The sequence below is a fragment of the Hyla sarda genome, chromosome 8 (assembly GCF_029499605.1).
Source record: "Hyla sarda isolate aHylSar1 chromosome 8, aHylSar1.hap1, whole genome shotgun sequence".
NCBI classification, from domain to species: Eukaryota; Metazoa; Chordata; class Amphibia; order Anura; family Hylidae; genus Hyla; species Hyla sarda.
The window spans coordinates 121,158,820-121,182,998 of NC_079196.1; the positions used below are offsets into that span (position 1 = coordinate 121,158,820).

The 24,179-nt window shown below is 42.9% G+C and overlaps 1 long non-coding RNA gene across 2 annotated transcripts; it reads left to right on the plus strand.

Annotated features, from left to right (window-relative positions):
- The first annotated feature begins 17,600 nt into the window (after positions 1–17,600).
- On the plus strand, positions 17,601–24,157 carry LOC130284764 (uncharacterized). 2 transcript variants are annotated; one of them, XR_008847138.1, is made up of 4 exons: positions 17,601–17,884; positions 17,976–18,207; positions 18,286–18,311; positions 23,845–24,157. It is a non-coding gene; the product is annotated as an uncharacterized LOC130284764 (long non-coding RNA). The 2 variants fall into 2 exon arrangements; XR_008847137.1 differs by having other exon boundaries at positions 17,604–18,207.
- Positions 24,158–24,179: the final 22 nt, after the last annotated feature.

The window sequence follows — 24,179 nt, forward strand, 5'->3', positions numbered from 1 at the left end:
GGGGTACCCAGCGGCGGGACCCCCGCGGTCAGGCATCTTATCCCCTATCCTTTGGATAGGGGATAAGATGTCTTAGCGCCGGAGTACCCCTTTAATACCGACAATTCAGTCTTAAAAATCAACTTTTTCACTTTTACGGCCCACTGTTTAAAAAACATGCGATGTGTAAGTATTCACTATAACCCTTGTTACGTTCCTTGAGGGGTGTAGTTTCCAAAATGGTGTCACATGTGGGGGGTTACTGCTGTTCTTGCACAATGGGGGCTTTAAACGCACATGGCCCCCGACTTTAGTTCCAACAAACTTTTCACTCCAAAAGCCCAATGGTGCTCCTTCTATTCTGAGCATTGCAGTGCGCCCACAGAGCACTTTACATCCACATATGGGGTATTTTCTTTCTCAGGAGAAATTGCACAAATTTTGCCGGCCTTTGCCCTATTACCCCATGTGAAAATGAAACATTTGGGGTAACACTATGAATATAGTGCATAAAATCACATTTTTCACTTTTACGGCTCACTGTTCAAAAAACCTGTGAGGTGAAAGTACTCACTGAAACCCTTGTTATGTTCCTGGAGGGGTCTAGTTTCTAAAATGGTGTCACATGTGGGGGGTTTCTGCTGTTCTGGCACCATAGGAGGTTTGTAAATGCACATAGCCCCCGACTTAGATTTCAGCAAAATTTTATTTCCAAAAGTCCAAAGGGGCTCCTTCTGTTCTGAGACCTGTAGTGCGCCAGCAGAGCACTTAACGTTCACATATGGGACAATTTCTTAATCAGAAAAAATTGGGCTTCAAATTTTGGGTTCCATTTTTTCCAATTACCCCTTGTGAAAAAGAAAAATTTGGGGTAACACCATCATTTCAGTGTTAAAAATCAAATTTTCCGTTTTCACGTCCAACTTCAATGCAAAGTCATCAAATACCTGTGAGGTGTTAAGGCTCACTATACCCCTTGTTACGTTCCTTGAGGGGTTTATTTTCCAAAATAGTGTTTTTTTTTTGTTTGTTTTTTTTTTGCTGTTCTGGCACCATGGGGGCTTCCTAAATACAACATGGCCCCCAAAAACCATGACAGCAAAATTCGCTTTAAAAATCCCACAGTTGCTCTTTTCCTCTTGAGCCATGTTGTGTGTCAACATATGATGTATTTTCATACTCAAGAGAAATTGGGCTACAAATTTTGGGGGGCTTTTTCTCCTAATACCACTTTTAAAAATTAAAAAAAAAAAGGTGCTACAAGAACATGTTAGTGTAAAAAAATGCAGATTTTGATTTTTATCCTCTACTTTGCTGCTATTCTTGTGAAACACCTAAAGGGTTAACAAACTTTCTGAATGTCCTTTTGAATACTTTGAGGGGTGTATTTTCTTTAATGGCATCATTTATGGGGTGTTTCTCACAGAAACGCCCCAAATCCACTTCAAACTTAACCCCTTAAGGTTTTTCCGTTTTTGCACTTTAGTTTTTTCCTCCTTACCTTTTAAAAATCATAACCCTTTCAATTTTCCACCTAAAAATCCATATTATGGCTTATTTTTTGCGTCGGCAATTCTACTTTGCAGTGACATTAGTCATTTTACCCAAAAATGTACGGCGAAACGGAAAAAAAAATAATTGTGCGACAAAATCAAAGAAAAAACGCCATTTTGTAAATTTTGGGGGCTTCCGTTTCTACGCAGTGCATATTTCGGTAAAAATTATGCCTTATCATTATTCTGTAGGTCCATACGGTTAAAAGGATACCCTACTTATATAGGTTTGATTTTGTCGCACTTCTGGAAAAAATCATAACTACATGCAGGAAAATTTATACGTTTAAAAATGTCATGTTCTGACCCCTATAACTTTTTTACTTTTCCACGTACAGGGCGGTATGAGGACTCATTTTTTGCGCCGTGATCTGAAGTTTTTTTCGGTATGATTTTTGTTTTGATCGGACTTTTTGATCACTTTTTATTAATTTTTTAATGGTATACAAAATTGACCAAAATACGCTTTTTTGGACTTTGGAATTTTTTTGCGCGTACGCCATTGACCGTGTGGTTTAATTAATGATGTATTTTTATAGTTCGGACATTTACGCACGCGGCGATACCACATATATTTTTATTTTTTTTTACACTGTTTTATTTTTTTATGGGAAAAGGGGGGTGATTCAAACTTTTATTAGGGAAGGGGTTAAATGACCTTTATTAACACTTTTAAAAAAAAAAAATTTTTGCAGTGTTATAGGTCCCATAGGGACCTATAACACTGCACACACTGATCTTTTACACAGATCACAGGCGTGTATTAACACGCCTGTGATCAGTGTTATCGGCGCTTGACTGCTCCTGCCTGGATCTCAGGCACGGAGCAGTCATTCGCCGATCGGACACCGAGGAGGCAGGTAAGGGCCCTCCCGGTGTCCGGTCAGCTGTTCGGGACGCCGCGATTTCACCGCGGCGGTCCCGAACAGTCCGACTGAGCAGCCGGGTCACTTTCACTTTCGCTTTAGAAGCGGCGGTCAGCTTTGACTGCCGCTTCTAAAGGGTTAATACCGCACATCACCGCGATCGGCGATGTGTGGTATTAGCCGCGGGTTCCGGCCGTTGATGAGCGCCGGGACCGACACGATATGATGCGGGATCGCGGCGCGATCCCGCTTAATATCGCAGGAGCCGGCGCAGGATGTAAATATACGTCCTGCGTCGTTAAGGGGTTAAATGGACCCTGAAAAATTCAGATTCAGAAATTTTCGGGAAAATTTTGAAAATTGCTGCTATACTTTGAAGTTCTCTAATGTCTTCAAAAAGTAAAACGTGCCAACTTTATGATGTCAACATAAAGTAGACATATCGTATTTGTGAATAAATATATAATTTATTGGAATATCAATTTTCCTTACAAGCAAAGAGACTCAAAGTTAGAAAAATGCAAAATTTTCAAAATGTTCATGAAATTTTGGGATTTGTCACCAAGATAGGGTGCAAGTAACGATGGAAATTTACGACTATGTCAAAGTAGATTATGTAACGAAAAAACAATCTCGGAATCAGAATAAAAGGTCAAAGCATCCCAGAGCACCCCTTCAGGACCAAGCCCATTTTGGCCTTAAGGACCAGAGCGTTTTTTGCACATCTGACCACTGTCACTTTAAACATTAATAACTCTGGAATGCTTTTAGTTATCATTCTGATTCCGAGATTGTTTTTTCGTGACATATTATACTTTAACATGGTGGTAAATTTTTGTGGTAACTTGCATCCTTTCCTTGTGAAAAATCCTAAAATTTGATGAAAAATTTGAAAATTTTGCATTTTTCTAACTTTGAAGCTCTCTGCTTGTAAGGAAAATGTATATTACAAATAAAAAAAATTTTTATTCACATATACAATATGTCTACTTTATGTTTGCATCATAAAAGTGACGAGTTTTTACTTTTGGAAGACACCAGAGGGCTTCAAAGTTCAGCAGCAATTTTCCAATTTTTCACAAAATTTTCAAACTCACTATTTTTCAGGGACCAGTTCAGGTTTGACGTGGATTTGAAGGGTCTTCATATTAGAAATACCCCACAAAAGACCCCATTATAAAAACTGCACCCCCCAAAGTATTCAAAATGACATTCAGTCATCATTTTAACCCTTTAGGTGTTTCACAGGAATAGAAGCAAAGTGAAGGAGAAAATTCACAATCTTCATTTTTTACACTCGCATGTTCTTGTAGACCCAATTTTTTAATTTTTACAAGGGGTAAAAGGAGAAAATGTATACTTATATTTGTAGCCCAATTTCTCTCGAGTAAGCACATACCTCATATGTCTATGTAAATTGTTCGGCGGGCGCAGTAGAGGGCTCAGAAGGGAAAGAGCGACAAAGGGATTTTGGAGAGTACGTTTTTCTGAAATGGTTTTTGGGGGGCATGTTGCATTTAGGAAGCCCCTATGGTGCCAGAACAGCAAAAAACCCTCACATGGCATACCATTTTGGAAACTAGACCCCTTGAGGAACATAACAAGGAATAAAGTGAGCCTTAATACCCCACAGGTGTTTCACGACTTTGGCATATGTAAAAAAAAAATTATTTTTTTTCACAAAAATGTGTGTTTCCCCCCAAATTTCACATTTTTCCAAGGGTTAATAGCAGGAAATACCCCCCAATATTTGTAACCCCTTCTCTTCTGAGTATGGAGGTACCCCATAAGTTGACCTGAAGTGCACTATGGGCGAACTACAATGCTCAGAAGAGAAGGAGTCATATTTGGCTTTTTGAGAGCAAATTTTGCTCGGGGGCATGTCGCATTTAGGAAGCCCCTATGGTGCCAGAACAGCAAAAAAAAAAACACATGGCATACCATTTTGGAAAATAGACCCCTTGAGGAATGTAACAAGGAATAAAGTGAGCCTTATTACCCCACAGGTGTTTCACGACTTTTGCATATGTAAAAAAAAAAAAAAAAAAAATTTCCACTAAAATGTGTGTTTCCCCACAAATTTCACATTTTTGCAAGGGTTAATAGCAGGAAATACTCCCCAATATTTGTAACCCCTTCTCTTCTGAGTATGAAGGTACCCCATAAGTGGACCTGAAGTGCACTATGGGCGAACTACAATGCTCAGAAGAGAAGGAGTCATATTTGGCTTTTTGAGAGCAAATTTTGCTCGGGGGGCATATCGCATTTAGGAAGCCTCTATGGTGCCAGAACAGCAAAAAAAAAAACACATGGCATACCATTTTGGAAACGAGACCCCTTGAGGAACGTAACAAGGGGTACAGTGAGCATTTGCCCCCCACTGGTGTCTGACAGATCTTTGGAACAGTGGGCTGTACAAGTTTTCATTTTCACGGACCACTGTTCCAAAGATCCGTCAGACACCTGTGGGGGGTAAATTCTCACTGCACCCCTCATTACATTCCGTGAGGGGTGTCGTTTCCGAAATGGGGTCACATGTGGGGTTTTTTTTTTTTGCGTTTGTCAAAACCGCTGTAACAATCAGCCACCCCTGTGCAAATCACCTCAAATGTACATGGCGCACTCTCCCTTCTGCGCCTTGTTGTGCGCCCCCAGAGCACTTTGCGCTCACATATGGGGTATCTCTGTAGTCAGGAGAAATTGTGTTACAAATTTTGGGGGGCTTTTTTCCCTTTTACCTCTTGTGAAAATGTAAAGTATAGGGCAACATCAGCATGTTAGTGTAAAAAATTTAATTTTTTTACACTAACATTCTGGTGTAGACCCCAACATTTCCTTTTCATGAAGGGTTAAAGAAGAAAAAGCCCCCCAAACCTTGTAACGCAATTTCTCCCGAGTACGGCGATACCCCATATGTCGCCCTAAACTGTTGCCTTGAAATACGACAGGGCTCCAAAGTGAGAGCGCCGTGCGCATTTGAGGCCTAAATTAGGGATTTGCATAGGGGTGGACATAGGGGTATTCTACGCCAGTGATTCCCAAACAGGGTGCCTCCAGCTGTTGCAAAACTCCCAGCATGCGTGGACAGTCAACGGCTGTCCGGCAATACTGGGAGTTGTTGTTTTTCAACAGCTGGAGGCTCTGCTTTGGAAACAGTGGTGTACCGGACGTTCTTATTGGGGGAGGGGGGCTGTGTAGGGGTATGTGTATATGTAGTGTTTTTAACTTTTTATTTTATTTTGTGTTAGTGTAGTGTAGTGTTTTTAGGGTACAGTCACATGGGCGGGGGATTACAGCGAGTTTCCCAGCGCAAAATTTGCTGCATCTCAAGATGCGAGAAACCCACTGTAAAAGCCTCGCCCATGTGAATGTACCCTGTACATTCACAGGGGGGGGGGGGGGTGCACCAGCTGTTGCAAAACCACAACTCCCAGCATGCATGGTCTGTTAGTGCATGCTTGGAGTTATAGTTTTGCAACAGCTGGAGGCACACAGGTTAGGAAACACTGAGTTAGAAACAGACAATGTTTTCCAACCAGTGTGTCTCCAGTTGTTGCAAAACTACAACTCCCAGCATGCCCAGACAGCTGAAGGGCATGCTGGGAGTTGTAGTTCGGCAACATCTGAAGGGCCAGATGTTGCTGAACTAAAACTCCCAGCATGCCTGGACAGTCAGTGCATACTGGGAGTTGTAGTTTTGCAACAGCTGGAAGAGCACAGATTGGAGACCATTATACAATCGTCTCCAAACTGGGGCCCTCCAGATGTTTCAAAACTACAACTCCCAGCATGCATGGTCTGTTAGTGCATGCTGGGAGTTATAGCTTTGCAACAGCTGGAGGCACACAGGTTAGGAAACACTGAGTTAGAAACAATGTTTCCCAACCAGTGTGTCTCCAGTTGTTGCAAAACTACAACTCCCAGCATGCCCAGACAGCTGAAGGGCATGCTGGGAGTTGTAGTTCGGCAACATCTGAAGGGCCAGATGTTGCTGAACTAAAACTCCCAGCATGCCTGGACAGTCAGTGCATGCTGGGAGTTGTAGTTTTGCAACAGCTGGAAGAGCACAGATTGGAGACCATTATACAATGGTCTCCAAACGGGGGCCCTCCAGATGTTGCAAAACTACAACTCCCAGCATGCCCAGACAGCCAAAGGCTGTCTAGGCATGCTGGGAGTTGTAGTTTTCAGACTCCTAGAAGCAGCAGTGAAGATCTTCACTGCTGCCTCTGAGGACCACATACTTACCCGTCGCTGCTCGTCCACGTGGCCGGTCCCGCGCTGCTCCTCGGTCCCGCCGCTGGATCAGGTAAGTCCGCCGGTCCCCATGTGTTCCCCCCGAATGTCGCAGGTCCCCGCGAGCCCCTGCAGCCTTCGTCCCCCGTTCTGCCCGACTTCCAGGGGCGGGCAGTGCGGGGGATCTGAACTTTCACCCCAGATCACTGTGATTGGTCCACAGGGACCAATCACAGTGATCGCTGACCAGGACCATCAATGGATGGTCCTGGGGGTGAAGCAGAAGTTGTCCCCTGCTGGAAACAGCAGGACTTCTGCCAGTTAACCCGTGCGATGCTGCGCATCGCCGGGTTAACTGAATGTCATTTATAAACGCCGGGATGCGCGAACGCACTGAACAACCCGGCGTTTATATATGACATTCTGCGGGAAGGGGTTAATGCATAAATTGACAGTGCAATACAGAAATTTAGGTGCACTACTGTGGTAGATGTATACAATGACATTGGCTATCCCTCAACACTGATGTTAAAATTGAGACATTCACCAGTGTATCCTTATATGAAGGACACACCAGAGCCCGCACACCAACGCCAAGGTTTCTCAAATGGCGCGGGACCGAATGCTAACCTACCTGTGCGTAATAAGCAAAAACCAGGGGCCAGTGGGCAATTACAGTAGCACTAGGCCGACATGCAGCCTGCTCAATCACATTGGAGGGAACCGGGAGCACACATACAATGTGAGGAGGGAGAGACAGGCTACAAGCCCCACCCAAGTTGGCTGATATAGGTGCATGGCCTCACAGGTGCAACCTTAATGCTGCCTGGAAAATATTCAAGGCGCATTAACATATGGACTTTACACACCTCCAAGTATAAATTGAGGTAGAGCACCTCCAGCCATTTGAGACCATAAAATGACAGTGGTCAGAATTGCAAAAAAGGTCTGAGTCCTTAAGGTGAAAATAGGCTAAGTCCCTAAGGGGTTAAGGACCCGGGCATTTTTTGCACATCTGACCACTGTCAATTTAAGCATTAATAACTCTGGGATGCTTTTACTTTTCATTCTGATTAAGAGATTGTTTTCTCATGACATATTCTACCTTATGATGGTGGTAAATGTTCATCGATACTTGCATCATTGTGCTTTTTTTTAGCTTTAAAGCTCTCTGCTTATAAGGAAAATGGACATCCCAAATAAAATATAGATTCACATATACAATATGTCTACTTTATGTTTGCATCATAAAGTTGACATGTTTTTACTTTTGGAAGACATCAGAGGGCTTCAAAGTTCAGCATCAATTTTAACATTTTTCACAAAATTTTCTAAATCTGAATTTTTCAGGGACCAGTTCAGTTTTGAAGTGGATTTGAAGGGCCTTAATTAGAAATACCCCATAAATGACCCCATTATATAGACTGCACCCCTCAAAGTATTCAAAATGACATTCAGAAAGTGTGTTAAAGGAGTAAATGGAGAGAAATCTCCCTAAAATTTATAACCCAATTTCTCTCGAGTAAGGAAATACCTCATATGTGTATGTAAAGTGCTCTGTGGGTGCACTAGAGGGCTCAGAAGGGAAGGAGCGACGAGTTTTTCTGAAATGGTTTTTGGGGGGCATGTCACATTTAGGAAGCCCCTATGGTGCCAGAACAGAAAAAAAAACACATGGCATACTATTTTAGAAACTACACCCCTCAAGGAACGTAACAAGGGGTACAGTGTGTCTTAACACCCCACAGGTGTTTGACAACTTTTCGTTAAAGTTGGATGTGTAAATTCATATTTTTTTCACTAAAATGCATTTTTTACCCCAAATTTTTTCTTTTTACAAGGGGTAATAGGAGAAAATGCCCCCCAAAATGTGTAACCCCATCTCTTTTGAGTATGGAAATACCCCATGTGTGGATGTTAAGTGCACTGCGGGTGCACTACAATGCTCAGAAGAGAAGGAGTCACATTTGGAAAGCAAATTTTGGAAAGCAAATTTAGCTGAAATGGTTTTGGGGGGGCATTTTGCATTAAGGAAGCCCCTATGGTGCCAGAACAGGAAAAAAATAAATAAAAAACACGTGGCATACTATTTTGGAAACTACACCCCTCAAGGAACATAACAAGGGGTACAGTGAGCCTTAACAGCCCACATGTGTTTGACGACTTTTCGTTAAAGTTGGATGTGTAAATAGAAACATAGAATGTGTCGACAGATAAGAACCATTTGGCCCATCTAGTCTGCCCAATAATCTGAATAGTATGAATAGCCCCTGGCCCTATCTTATATGAAGGATAGCCTTATGCTTATCCCATGCATGCTTAAACTCCTTCACTGTATTTGCAGCGACCACTTCTGCAGGAAGGCTATTCCATGCATTCACTACTCTCTCAGTAAAATAATTCTTCCTGACATTACTTTTAAACCTTTGCCCCTCTAATTTAAAACTATGTCCTTTTGCGGTAGTTTTTCTTCTTTTAAATATGCTCTCCTCCTTTACCGTGTTGATTCCCTTTATGTATTTAAAAGTCTCTATCATATCCCCTCTGTCTCTTCTTTCTTCCAAGCTATACATGTTAAGGTCCTTTAACCTTTCCTGGCAAGTTTTGTCCAGAATTTTTTTTTTCCACTAAAATGCTAGTTTTCCTCCAAATTTTACATTTTTACAAGGGGTAATAGGAGAAAATGCCCCCCAACATTTGTAACCTTATCTCTTTTGAATATGGAAATACCCCATGTGTGGACATCAAGTGCACTGTGGGTGCACTACAGTGCTCAGAAGAGAAGGAGTCACATTTGGATTTTGGAAAGCAAATTTTGCTGAAATGGTTTTTGGGGTCATGTCGCACTTAGGAAGCCCCTATGGTGCCAGAACAGCAAACCCCCCCCCCTCCCCACATGGCATACGATTTTGGAAACTACATCCCCCAAGGAATGTGACAAGGGGTACAGGGAGCCTTAACACCCCACAGGTGTTTGACGATTTTTTTGTTAAAGTCGGAAGTGTAAATGAAAAATTATTATTAATTTTTTTAATTTTTTTTACCAAAATGCATTTTTTTCCGCAAATTTACCATTTTACCAAGAGGTAATATGAGAAAATGCCCCCCAAAATGTGCAACCCCCTTTCTTCTGAGTATGGAAATATCCCATGTATGGATGTAAAGTGCTCTGCGGGCGAACTACAATGCTCAGAGGAGGAGCACCATTGGGCTTTTGAAGAGAGCATTTGGCTGGAATTCAAATAGGGGGCCATGTGCATTTACAAAGCCCCCATAGTGCCAGAACAGTGGACCCCCCCCCCCCACATGTGACCCCATTTTGGAAACTACCCCCATCATGGAATGTAATAAGGGGTGCAGTGAGCATTTACACCCCACTGACGTTTGACTTTTGGAACAGTTAGCTGTTTCATGGACCACTGTTCCAAAAATCTGTCAGACACAAGTGGGGCGTAAATGCTCACTGCCCCCCTTATTACATTCCATGAGGGGTGTAGTTTCCATAATGGGGTAACATGTGGGGGGGTTCCGCTATTCTGGCCCCATGGGGGCTTTGTAAACGCATATGGCTTTCAATTCCAGCCAAATTCTCCCTCCAAAAGCCCAATGACACTCCTTCTCTTCTGAGCCTTGCAGTGCGCCAGCAGAGCCCTTTACATCCACATGTGGGGTATGTATATACTCGGAAGAAATGGGGTTACAAATTTTGGGGGCCTTTTTGCTATTACCCCTTGTGAAAATGAAAAATTTGGGATAACACCAGCATTGTTGTGAAAAAAATACACATTTTCACGTTCAACTTTAACGAAAATTCTTCAAACACCTGTGGGGTGTTAAGGCTCACTATATCCCTTGTTACGTTCCGTAAGGGGTGTAGTTTCCAAAATGTTGCCACATGTGGGTGTTTTTTTGTGTGTGTTTATGTCAGAACTTCTGTAATGATCAGCCACCCTTGTGCAAGTCACCTCAAATGTACATGGTAATCTCACTCCTGAGCTTTGTTGTGCGCCCACAGAGCATTTTACATCCACATATGGGGTATTTCCGTACTCAGGAGAAATTGTGTTACAAATTTTGGGGGTCTTTTTTTTTCTTTTACCTCTTGTGAAAATGAAAAGTATAATGCAACACCAGCATGTTAGTGTAAGAAATTACATTTTCTTCCAATCTTAGAAATAAACCTCCAGTAGTCGACGGTATTCACGGCGCTGAACAGAGAAGTAAAAGGGAACTGACGTTTATTCCCCCATGATGCAACGCGTTTCACAGTAGAACTGCTTCATCAGGCATACTCAGGTGAGTACAAACACACATTTTATAGGACTCACAAGTTAACCCTTCCAGGGAAAATCTCAAGGGGACCATGATTCCATGAACATAAAATTGCAATTAAAAATACATATAAATAATAAAGTAATAACATGCATACATCAATTTTAATAAAAAATAATTATATATATATATATATATATATATATATATATATATATAAATAAATAAAGATGGTTATTCACAGGGAGCAGACATGAGCCGCCTTTAAACAGAAAGAAACCTACATCCCTCAACCCTCCAAAATTTGTTAGCCAATTTCTCCCGAGTACGGAAATACCCCATATGTTATCCTAAACTGTTGCCCTGAAATACGACAGGGCTCCGAAGTGAGAGCGACATGCGCATTTGAGGCTTTGATTAGGGATTTGCATAGGGGGTGGACATAGGGGTATTCTACTCCAGTGATTCCCAAACAGGGTGCCTCCAGCTGTTGCACAACTCCCAGCATGCCTGGACAGTCAATGGCTGTCTGGCAATACTGTGAGTCTCCGTTTTGGTAACACTGCAGTATTCATTTTCATTGGGGAGGGGGGTGGGACTGTGTAGGGGCATGTGTATATTAAGTGCTTTTTACTTTTTATTAAGTGTTAATTAGTGTAGTGTTTTAGGGTACAGTCACACGGGCGGGGGTTCACAGTGTGTTTTCCCCTGGGAGTTTTAGCTGCAGCGTAAAATTTGCTGCATCTCAAACTTGCAGCGAGAAACTCACTGTAAACCCCCGCCCATGTGAATGTTCCATGTACATTCACATGGCAGGGGGGGAGGGGGGCAAACCTCCAGCTGTTTAAAAACAACAACTCCCAGCATGCCCTTGATAGATGTCAGCAGAGAGCACTGTGTTCCAAAAAGAAAAGAATTTCCTCTTAAGGAAGGATTAAGATTTTGCTAACTGAAGTAATTGACAAATCTGTTTAACTTTCTGGCACTAGTTTTCCACCGGAGTACCCCTTTAACCCTTCAGACCTCGGAATCTAAAGGGTAGAATTTGCGGTGGGTTGGGGGGGATCGGGACTACCGTGGGGGTAATCATGGGGTCCCGGTCAGCTGAGAAGGCAGCCGGATTTCAATTATCCTCCTCTTTGTAGGCTGTTCGGTGATTCAGTACTACAGGCAGTCTTAGAAGTCTGTAGTAATGGAGCACCAATAACACTGATCAATTCAATAACATTGAACAATGTATGAAATCAAAAGATGGCATGTAATAGTGCCCAATGGGGACTAAAAAAAATAGAATAAATTTGACTAATTGCCCCTAATAAAAGTTGAAATCACCCCCCTCTACCCATTTTTCATATAAATTAATGTACAAAAAGTTATAATGTAGTAAAATAACACAAAACAAAACCTATATAAATTGGCTCTCATTGTTATCAGATTGACCTACAGAATGAACATACTATGTCAGTGTAGAGACGAACCCCCCCCCCCCCACCAATTTGCAAGATTTCTTTTTTTTTACTTTAACCCCTTAAGGACACATGACGTTCTCATACGTCTCCATTTTCGAGCCCTTAAGGACACATGACGTATGAGAACGTCATGTGCTTTCCCGGCCCCCCACAGCCATCTGGAACGGAGCCGGTGCCCGATGCCTGCTGAAATCGTTCAGCAGGCATCTCACCCAGGGGGGTCATGATGACCCCCCATGTCGGCGATGGCCACAGATCGCTGGACAATTCAGCCCAGCGATCTGCGGCAGATTCCGGCTCAATCGGATCTCCAGTGACCCGGAATTACCATAGCCAGCAGGGGTGAGGTGGCACTGGTGCCACCTCACGATCGCCCTGATTTGTCGGCCGGTTTACCGGCCAACCAATCAGGGCACCTGCTGCGGGTGTCACTCCCGCAACCCGCTCCGCCCCTCTTCCGGAGGACGTGAGCGGGTGCGGGAAGAAGACCCCGGGAGCTGGGGACCCCGATCCCCGGCGTCAATGTTGGGATCTGGGCCCCAGGAGCGGCGGCGGCGAGGGACTGACCTGTGTCCCGGAGCAGCAGAAGGTGGTGAGTGACAGCCTCCTGCTGTTGCTTAGCAACAGCTCCCAGCATGCAAAAAGGGCATGCTGGGAGCTGTAGTTATGCAACAGCAGGAGGCAGACTACCACAATTCCCAGCATTCCCTTATGGGCATGCTGGGACTTATAGTTTTGCAACAGCTGGAGGTACATTTTTTCTATGGAAAAGTGTACCTTCAGCTGTTGTATAACTACAACTCCCAGCTTGCACAATCAGCTAAAGTGCATGCTGGGAGTTGTAGTGGTGCATCTGCTGGTTGAATAACTACAACTCCCAGCATGCCCCTTGGCTGTCGGTGACTGCTGAGAGTTGTAGTTTTGCAACAGCTGAAGGCACACTGGTTGTGAAACACAGAGTTTTTTTTTTTACTTAACTCAGTGTTTCACGACCAGTGTGCCTCCAGCTGTTGCAAACTACAACTCCCAGCATGCACCGGACATGCTGGGAGTTGTAGTTTTGCAACAGCTGGAGGCACACTGGTTGTGAAACACTGAGTTAAGTAGCAAACCAGTGTGTCTCCAGCTGTTGCATAACTACAATCCCCAGCATTCCCAGCCAAAGTAGTATGCCTCCAGCTGTTGCAAAACTACAACTCCCAGCATGCACTGATAGACCGTACATGCTGGGAGTTGTAGTTTTGCAACAGCTGGATGTACAGGGTACACTCACATGGGCAGAGGTTTACAGTAAGTATCCGGCTGCAAGTTTGAGCTGCGGCAAATTTTCTGCCGCAGCTCAAAATGCCAGCGAGAAACTACTGTGAACCCTCGCCCGTGCGACTGTACCCTAAAAACACTACACTAACACAAAATAAAATAAAAAGTAAAAAACACTACATGCACACATACCCCTACACAGCCCCCCTCCCCTCCACAATAAAAATGAAAAACGTCTGGTACTCCACTGTTTCCAAAACGGAGCCTCCAGCTGTTGCAAAACAACTACTCCCAATATTGCCAGACAGCCACTGACTGTCCAGACATGCTGGGAGTTTTACAACAGCTGGAGGCACCCTGTTTGGGAATCACTGGCATAGAATACCCCTATGTCCACCCCTATGCAAGTCCCTAATTCAGGCCTCAAATGCGCATGGCGCTCTTTCGCTTTGGAGCCCTGTCGTATTTCAAGACAACAGTTTAGGGTCACACATGGGGTGTCGCCGTACTCGGGAGAAATTGTGTTACAAATTTTGGGGGTATTTTCTGCTATTACCCTTTTTAAAAATGTAACATTTTTGGGAAACCAAGCATTTTAGGTAAAAATTATAATTTTTTTTTTACATATGCAAAAGTCGTGAAACACCTGTGGGGTATTAAGGTTCACTTAACCCCTTGTTACGTTCCCCGAGGGGTCTAGTTTCCAAAATGGTATGCCATGTGTTTTTTTTTTGTTGTTCTGGCACCAAAGGGGCTTCTTAAATGCAGCATGTCCCCAGAGCAAAATTTGCTTTCAAAAAGCCAAATGTGACTCCTTCTCTTCTGAGACCTGTAGTGCACCAGCAGCGCACTTTTCACCCCCATATGGGATATTTTCTGAATCGGGAGAAATTGGGCTTCAAATTTTGGGAGTTATTTTCTGCTATTACCCTTTTTAAAAATGTAAAATTTTTGGTAAAATTTTTTTTTTTTTTTTTTACATATGCAAAAGTCGTGATTCACTTGTGGGGTATTAAGGTTCACATTACCCCTTGTTACGTTCCCCGAGGGATCTAGTTTCCAAAATGGTATGCCATGTGGTTTTTGTTTGCTGTTCTGGCACCATAGGGGCTTCCTAAAGGTGACATGCCCCCCAAAAACCATTTGTCGCTCCTTCGCTTCTGAGCCCTCTACTGCGCCCGCCGAACACTTTACATAGACATATGAGGTATGTGCTTACTCGAGAAAAATTGGGTTTCAAATACAAGTAAAAATTTTCTCCTTTTACCCCTTGCAAAAATTCTAAAATTGGGTCTACAAGAACATGCGAGTGTAAAAAATGAAGATTTTGAATTTTCTCCTTCACTTTGCTGCTATTCCTGTGAAACACCTAAAGGGTTAAAACACTTACTGAATGTCATTTTGAATACTTTGGGGGGTGTAGTTTTTATAATGGGGTCATTTATGGGGTATTTATAATATGAAGACCCTTCAAATCCACTTCAAACCTGAACTGGTCCCTGAAAAATAGTGAGTTTGAAAATTTTGTGAAAAATTGGAAAATTGCTGCTGAACTTTGAAGCCCTCTGGTGTCTTCCAAAAGTAAAAACTCATAAATTTTATGATGCAAACAAAGTAGACATATTGGGGGACATGTATCATTATTTGTGTATGGTAGAAGCATTTTACCCCTTTTCCCGAATTCTAAATTATGTGCAGAAGCGCTAAATTTATCAATCAAGTGCAATGAGCTTCATAAATTGCGGGTAAATATAGTAATCTCCTAAATCCACTCTTTGGAAAATAGAATCAATGATTTAGAGCATCTTGCTACGTTAAGTCCAAGATGGCTTATATTTGCGCAAAAAAAACAGCTCTTGCGGCAAAATTTTTGGTGTAAAAAAAAAGTACGCAGTTAATAAATCCATGTGTACTATAGATGTCACTCCAAGGTACCCTGATTCAGCCACATCTGGAGGACATGCTCTACCAAAACGTGCGCAAAAAAATTGCGCAAAAAAAGGGCTTGCGCAAAATTTTGCGCAAAAACATACACACAAAACAGGGGTAAAATCTTTGATACATGTCCCCCATTGTATTTGTGAATAAAAATAAAATTTATTTGGAATATCCATTTTTCTTACAAGCAGAGAGCTTCAAAGTAAAAAAAAAATTCAAAATTTTCCATTTTTTCATCAAATTTTGGAATTTTTCACCAAGAAAGGATGCAATTTACCACAAAAATTACCACTATGTTAAAGTAGAATATTTCACGAAAAAACAATCTCTGAATCAGAATATGTAAAAGCATCCCAGAGTTATTAACCCCTTAAGGATGCAGGACGTAAATGTACGTCCTGGTGCGGTGGTACTTAACGCACCAGGACGTACATTTACGTCCTAAGCATAACCGCGGGCATCGGAGCGATGCCCGTGTCATGCGCGGCTGATCCCGGCTGCTGATCGCAGCCAAGGACCCGCCGGCAATGGCCGACGCCCGCGATCTCGCGGGCGTCCGCCATTAACCCCTCAGGTGCCGGGATCAATACAGATCCCGGCATCTGCGGCAGTGCGCGATTTGAATGAATGATCGGATCGCCCGCAGCGCTGCTGCGGGGATCCGATCATTCATAACGCCGCACGGAGGTCCCCTCTCCTTCCTCCGTGCGGCTCCCGGCGTCTCCTGCTCTGGTCTGTGATCGAGCAGACCAGAGCAGAATATGACCGAAAACACTGATCTGTTCTATGTCCTATACATAGAACAGATCAGTATTAGCAATCATGGTATTGCTATGAATAGTCCCCTATGGGGACTATTCAAGTGTAAAAAAAAATTTAAAAAAATGTAAAAGTAAAAAAAAAGTGAAAAATCCCCTCCCCCAATAAAAAAGTCAAACGTCCGTTTTTTCCTATTTTACCCCCAAAAAGCGTAAAAAAATTTTTAATAGACATATTTGGTATCGCCGCGTGCGTAAATGTCCGAACTATTAAAATAAAATGTTAATGATCCCGTATGGTTAACGGCGTGAACGAAAAAAAAAAAAGTCCCAAATTCCTACTTTTTTAATACATTTTATTAAAAAAAAAATTATAAAAAATGTATTAAAAGTTTTTTACATGCAAATGTGGTATCAAAAAAAAGTACAGATCATGGTGCAAAAAATGAGCCCCCATACCGCCACTTATACGGAAAAATAAAAAAAGTTATAGGTCATTAAAATAAAGGAATTATAAACGATCTCCTGTACGGAGCCCCGACAGCCGGCGGGAAGGGGGCGTGTCGACCTCCGCACGAGGAGGCGGCCGACACGCCCCCTCAATACAACTCTATGGCAGAGCCGAAGCGCTGCCTTCGGCAATCTCCGGCTCTGCCATTGAGATGTATTGAGGGGGCGTGTCGGCCGCCGCCTCGTGCGGGGGTCGACACCCGCTATCTCGGCGGAGAGCCGGGGCCCCGTACAGAGAGATCGCAGGGGGCCCCAGCGGTCGGACCCCCCGCGATCTCAAACTTATCCCCTATCCTTAGGATAGGGGATAAGTTTTTCACCACTGGACTATCCCTTTAAGGCCAAAATGGGCTGAGTCCTTAAGGGGTTAATGTTTAAAGTGACAGTGGTCAGATGTTCAAAAAACGCTCTGGCCCTAAGGTGTAAATGGCCTGGTCCTTAAGGGGTTAAATTCCCCACAAATATTATTATTATGTTTTTTTTTTTTTTTGCATTGCATTGCTATAGATTTTGATCAAATGAATGGTGTCATTACAAAGTACAATTTGTCCCGCATATAACAAGCCTTCATATGGCCCTTTAGGTGGAAAATGGAAAACTGTATGGATTTTAAAAGGCACGGAGGAAAATACCAAAGAAGCAAAAATAAAAATTGTCCCGATCATTAACACAAAAACAACCTCGCGTCAATAAAGGGTTAAAGTCTAGAAAGTTTGTTAGAAAGTTTAATTTAAAAAAAGGTATATACTCATCCAGTCTTGCTTGCAGCACAGCTTCCCATGCTGTTATTTCTTTTGTAGTGAGGATTGGTCCCCTGCAGTCTATGAAGGAGGAGGGGGCGTTCCTTTCAAGAGGAGTGACCTCAGGGATCCTCTGCCCTCTCAATGCAGAGAAAACAGGGCTCCTGGACAATGATTGACAGCCCAGAACACCAGTCAGAGCATTCCTACTGCTGCTTGTCCCCCACACACTTCCTGGATTTTGTCCTAGCAGCTGGGACGCAGATGACACAGCCAATAAAAAGAACAGCATCCAAGCCAGAAGTAGGACCTCTAGTAAAAAAAAAAGCAACTATATTTTCTATGCATGTAATGTTTTTTTTTTTTGTACTCACATATTGTTATACATCAACAGTTTTTGACAGTGCCCATTTAATATAAATCAGTTAGAGGAAACTCCCTAGCAGACACGTGACCACTGTGCCCCTGGCTCCTCTTCTCGCTTAAAACTAGTACCGAGGCCCACAGAGGAGCACGCTGGCATGGAGCGTTTATCACGTTTGCTGCGTCATGACGTCACGGCCGATTTCTTACTTCTACGTCGGGCGCGCAGTAGGTTCGTTAAGGCAGGTGTGCTGTGGAAGCAGGTGAGGAGTGGCGCAGTAAGCGGGCGGGCGGATTTGGGGGTCTACGTACCAGTAGCTGACTGTGTTGTTTTCTTTCAGGCTGAGCTATCGCCATGAGAGCTAAGGTAAGCGCCTCTTGCCCGCTTTGGCGTGTGGGCGGCTGTACTAGTAATAAGGCTGGGGAGGAAGGAGCGTGCACAGTGCCGTATCGTCTATGTCAGTGTTTTTCAACCAGTGTGCCTCCGGCTGTTGCAAAACTACAACTCCCAGCATGGCCGGACACACTGTTTGGAAAACACTGGTCTATGTGGCTGACCCTCATTACCTGCACTTCATGGTGTCTCCTCTTCTGACACTCGTGCGGAGGGCTTCATTTTGGTTACAGTAAACGCTTGTTCTTCCTCCGTTGCTCCTCCTGTCAGGCAATACATATGTACGTTTGTGTGTAGTACAGAATTCCCTCACGCCCTATAATTAAAGGAACTGACTAAGCCATAAAACTGTTTATTATACTGCACATGTGTTAAGTCTTTTTGGGAATCCTTTACTTTTGCTAAATTATGCAGCCTAGAGCCACATGCCGAGCATAGAGCATTATGGTATGGCCTGTCTCTACATAGCAGTGTACATGATATTCATGGGGGAATCACAACCACTGGTAGAATGGTGCATCAGGACAGCTTAGGCCATTGGAGTGATTTTAGCCTATTTTGACCTTTTTTCTGTGGGTTGATATTTTAATATATATATATAATAAATAAATATTCTTTGACCTGTCCTGACAGCCATAACTTTTTCTTTTTCGCCTGCCATTGTGTGATGGCTTATTTTTTGCAGGACAAGCTGTACTCTTTATTGGTACCATTTTTGCTATTTCATGCTATCTTTGACTATTTTTTTTTTTCTCACATTTTTGGAGCAAATTTTGGTCCATAATTATTTTTTATTTTTTTACACGACATTCACCATGTGGGATAAATAACATTATCACTTTATTGCACAAGTCATTACGGACATGGCAATACCTATGTGTAGGTTCGGATGTTTAATTTTTTTGGGGTGAAAAAAAATAAAATTATATATATTAATTTTTATTTATTTTGGAAGGGGGCATTTTATTTTTTACACTTTATTCATTTCTGCTGCCACGGCAGCCAACGGGTTCCCGCTGTCGGATCGCAGTTGTTACACGGGGGGTTGGGGGAGAGCAGGAAGCACCCATAGATTCAGTGATCAGGACGGATCATGGCATCTATGGGGTTAATGCTGCTGAGACCAGCGTGATCCCGGTCTTGGCAGCTGCGGCAGGACCCTGGCTGTAATTGACAGTGATCCCCCTACAGCACATAGAGAAGGAGATTACTAGGACAAATGCTTACGTCCAGTTACGCTATATAGCAACTTGCATGTAGGGCGTGAAGGAGTTGAAGTCCCTTAAACATTATGATGCTGCCCCCATCCCAGTAGGGCTCTGCATGGAGACTGATGATGTAACTGTCAATATATGATCAATTACATCAGTTTGGTTTTCCTGGGAAGACTAATCAGACTCTATACTTCTCCAAGTACGTTTTAAAGCATGATGGTGAAGTACCTCCAAAATGCCACCTTTTCAGAAAGGTTTGTTTTGGGGTCCAAACTTGTCCTAAATGCAAAAATAAAGGAGGTCATACAGTTCCAATAGCTGTCTGACAATAGGAAAATTGTACTCCATACTGCCAGCAGTAAAAAAAAAGAGGTACATACCTTCACTTCCCCGGTGCCTCTGGTAACCCGCTTCAGTCTCCACCGTGATCCTCTTCTTGCCGGTGGTCGGCGAGTCATACTGCGCTCAGCCAATCACCGGCCGCAGCGAAGTCCTGACTCGACCGGCAATAGGCTGAGTGGCAGTATTACGTTTTCGGCCCCAGCAGCAGGTGGAGTAAAGGAAGGTATGTACCTCTAATTTTAGTATGGAGTACAATTTTCCTATTCTGGAGTTCTCCTTTTAAAGGTGTGTGTTAGCCTTGCAAAATAATTCCACTCTCCTTCTTGATGCTCCTACACTGAGGCCTCTTTATTGTCTGCTCCATTATCCATTGAGGGCAAGACCCGCCGTGTGATCACATCATGTCATTGCACAGGTCCTGCGCCACTCCGGCTTGCAGGAAAAGATTCTCAATCACTAACAGAGAAAATCATGTAGAGGCCTCAGTGTGGGAGTGGAGGGAAGGTGAATGGAATTTATTTTCTCTTTGAGTCGACTTATTGGAGGCATATAACTGATAGGAGCTTCCCTCACTATTGGGGCCGGGTCTCAAAACTGAAATTATCTGCAAGCTGCTGGAGGTAGAGGCTATGTGAGGCTAGGTCATATTAATTATTTCACTAAAAGTAACAAGCAGTGGCTGCCATAGACATACAGCCCCCAGCCATATAGTCTAAGTAGTGCTCCGACCACTGCTCCTCTGGTCAGGGGTCAGGATCTACTCTACTGCTATAGCATATGGGCCACAGCAGTAGGCCCTGGAAGCTGAGGTCAGAGCACTAAAGCTGATGTGCTGCTGGTAACTTACCATGCTTGCCAGCATGTGCATACTTTCTCTCTACTCCACTACAGGGGTGTGGAAATTTTATAAAAAACTACTTGTCCACGGGACTAAAATGGAGCAAAATCTACTTGTCCCTCATGACGATCCACTTGTCCGGCCAATTTCCGCTTTTACACTCTCGTTTTTTCCTCCTCGCCCTATAATAGCCATAACTACCTACTATAATGATACCTTTTAATTTTTCAATAACATTCTCCGAACCAAAAAAAAAAATAATTATTATATATAGATATATGATATATATGATATATATGATATATATGATATATATGATATATATGATATATATGATATATATGATATATATGATATATATGATATATATGATATATATGATATATATGATATATATGATATATATGATATATATGATATATATGATATATATGATATATTATATATAATATATAATATATAATATATATATATTTTTTTTTTTTTTTTTAAGGGAAGTGAAATTGAAATAGTAAAAGATAATTTAGCAGATTTGGTGGTTTTCTTTTCTGCGCCATTTACCTTGTGGTTGAGGTAACATGTTAGTTTTATACTTTAGGCGCCTGGTTACAGCAATACCAGATTTGTATCGTTTAAATCATGTTTTACAAATTCTGGACTTTTTCAAAAAAATTTTTAATTGCCATTTTTTAACCCCTGTAGCTTTTATTTTTTTTCCGCATATCAGGCTGTATGAGGGCTCATTTTTTGCGCCATAATCTGTTTTTTGTATCGTTTCCATTTTGGTATTGATCTGACTTTTTAATCGCTTTTTAACTTTTTTTTTCTTGGATATTATAAAAATTGCAAATCTGTGGTTTGGTGTTTTTTTTTACATTTACCGTACGGGATACATAATGTTATATTTTAATAGGTTGTACAATTACGCACCAAGCGATGCCAAATATGTTTATTTTTATTATGTTTACATGTTTTTATATAGGAAAAGGGGGTGATTTGAACTTATAACATGGAAGGGGTTAATGCAGTGGTCTTCAAACTGTGGCCCTCCAAATGTTGCAAAACGGCTGTCCTGGCATGCTGGGAATTGTAGTTTTGTAACATCTGGAGGGGCACAGTTTGAAGACCACTGGGTTAATGTGTGTCTTTCAAACTTTTATGAAAACTTTTTTATTTTATTTATTTTTTTACACTTCCTTATATGAGGAATCATTAGATTCCTCAGACAGATGAATAGATTCTATTGAACTCTATTAATCTGTGTGCTCTGTGATCCATTGATAGAGCCTGGTCCAGCCAGGATCTATCAATGACAGAGCGGGACAGGAGGAAGCAGAGGTAAGTCCTCCGGCTACCTCCATAATGGATCGCCCCCCCCTGCGATCGCGCTGCGGGGGGGCGATCCACCCCACTAGCCCACCAGGGAGCATTCACATCTCCCTTTAGACGCCGCTGTCAGCTTTGACAGCGGCGATCTAAAGGGTTAATAGCCAGCCGCGGCGATCGCCGCATGCTGGCTATTAGCAGCGGCCCCCGGCTACCGAGAACAGCCGGGGGCTGCAGAGTATGGAGCGGGCAGGAATCCGGAGCCCGCTCCATACATACTGCAGAGCGCCGCAAGCATCTCCTCGTGCAAACGTGCGGGGAGTGGAGGCAGAGGACGCAGGTCTGCACGGGGAGAAATAACCACGCCCCCTCATCTCCCTCCCCCCGCACGTCTGCAGAGCAGGGGAGAGAAGACACATACACAGCTTCTCATCTCCTCTGCTCTGCTTCGGAGGACACAGGCTGCAGCGTATGGAGCAGGCAGGAGTCGGGAGCCGCACTTGTCAGGTCCGGCCCTGCTTGCCCGAAGCCGGGCTAAGGGCCGGACAAATTCACCTGCCCGCCGCCCAAAACTGCTAGTCCCGGGCGTCGGGCGATAGAAATTCCACATCCCTGCACTAGTATGGGTGCTCGGTGATGTCGGTGATGTCCCTGCATGCACTAGCTCGCTGCAGCCCCTGCAAAGGGGTCTGGGACATCCTTGTGTCCCGAAAAGATGTTTCGGGAAACTGGCATGTCCCAACTCCTGACAGAAATTTAATTTTACAGGGGCTGCAAAATACCGACCCGTGGGCAGCGAGTTTGAGACCCCTGTACTGGGGGCTTCTACCTAAAATGGAAGATGCCTGCCTGCCTACTGGATGCTTCTACCTAAAATGGAAGATTCCTTACCTGCCTGCCTACTGTGGGGCTTCCCTGCTCCCCCCCCATATATCTTTTTGGAGGTCGAGCCACAGTTGTGTCTGTGTGTGACGAGACAGATGAGCAGGCACTGTGACTGGGAAAGGCGTCACAAGAAGCCATGAATGTGGCGCTGACATGTTTAATAAATCTGGGACAGTGGGTTAATCATGAGTACACTGATGGTAACCTTTCGTGACATGTTTCTGACAAGTAAAAGGAGTGTAAGGGGATTTGTAATGAAAGCAAAGCATGACTTGAGGTCTGTTAACATCCCATTTGGCTATCCTGGTGAACTTTTTTTTTATTTTATTTATTTATTATTATTTTTATTTTTTTAAACTTCCAGCATGCCTGGACAACCAACAGTGGCAGTTGTAGTTTTGCAACAGCTGGAGGTCCACAGTTTAGAGACCTGTGTACTAGGGGGATAAAATACCTTTTTAGTTTAGCTGTTAATACAATGGGCACCAGCAAAATAGTCCAATTGGTAGTACTGAGCAGCAAACCTCTCCTGCCTTGCTTTGACTGACACATACTGTATAGGACTGGAAGCCAAGCTTTGCACATTGATCATGTGGGATGGGGAAAGGAGGCAGGAGGTGTGCTGCCACCAGTTTCACTCTTTAGCTGATAACATAAAGTACACTTTTTTATAAATAAAAAATTCAGCAAAACTAAGGCTGTGTTAACATGTTGCAGTAGTACTGCATTTTTTGGCATTAGCCAAAATCACGATAAAAAAATGACAGGTTTTAATGCAATATGTACAATCTTTATCAAGATTGTGCGAATCGTAAAAATTTATACTATGTATGATCCCAGCTTTGGAGGCAGGGATGTTAAAAGTTCTTGGGTTAATTGTACTTTTTTCTTTTATTGGCAGTGGCGTAAGAAGAGAATGCGGAGGTAAGCATTTACAAGGATGTTTATGCTTTGGTTAGGTGCGAGTCCACAATAGCAATGCTGCATTGTGACTTTGTCCGTAATGATTGAAAAGGTGGTATGTTCACACTTTATTACAATTACTGAATACAAATCAAGGAACAGAATAAATGGAAAACGCATACATAAAGTGTTTTTTCTTTTATTGAAGTGGTGTTGCAAATTTTAAATTGTACTTAACGGAAACCCAAATTATGTTACGTACCTTGCTTATATTTGATTTAATTAATAAAGTAGCCATGTAGTCCTACTTAAATGGGTTCGGTTGTTCTGTGT